Consider the following 593-nt stretch of genomic DNA (forward strand, 5'->3'; position numbering starts at 1 on the left):
GAGCTAGGAGCAACGGGGATAGGAGTATGTCAGACAGGAAGTAATAAGAAACAGATCAGCCAGATAATTACTTGCTGGGGATGCTTCTCTGCCATAAGTATTTTGACACAGGACAGGAGGTACTTTTAAATATTGTATGAGAGAAATGCATAATGAATTTTATTTACTGAAATAATTATACAATAATAAATATTTACATAGCTATGAAGTAATTCTCCAAACCATAAGCCATATATATTAGATTCACAGTTAGCCACAAGATCATATTGTTATTTCACTTATTCTATATTTCTTATTTCTATTTATTCTATATTTCCCCATATTTTTAATTCCTCAGCGTTATAATAAAGACCTGCACAGAACTTGGTTTCAGAAGATATCGTCACAACCAATGCCTCAGTTAAGCTTGTACATACAAATCTGCAAGGTCGAGTTAAGTAATCATAGTGGGGTTTTTTCAAGTATAAACCTACTGCACTGTAAAACAGTGCTCACAGCATTGCAAACATCAGTTATCAAATGAAATGATCATTTGCTCTTGGCATGGTAATTGTGCATTTAACTTGTGATTTTTTTCCCTTTTTTTCAGAACA

Source organism: Sylvia atricapilla, chromosome 8 (genome assembly GCF_009819655.1).
Source record: "Sylvia atricapilla isolate bSylAtr1 chromosome 8, bSylAtr1.pri, whole genome shotgun sequence".
Lineage (NCBI taxonomy): Eukaryota > Metazoa > Chordata > Aves > Passeriformes > Sylviidae > Sylvia > Sylvia atricapilla.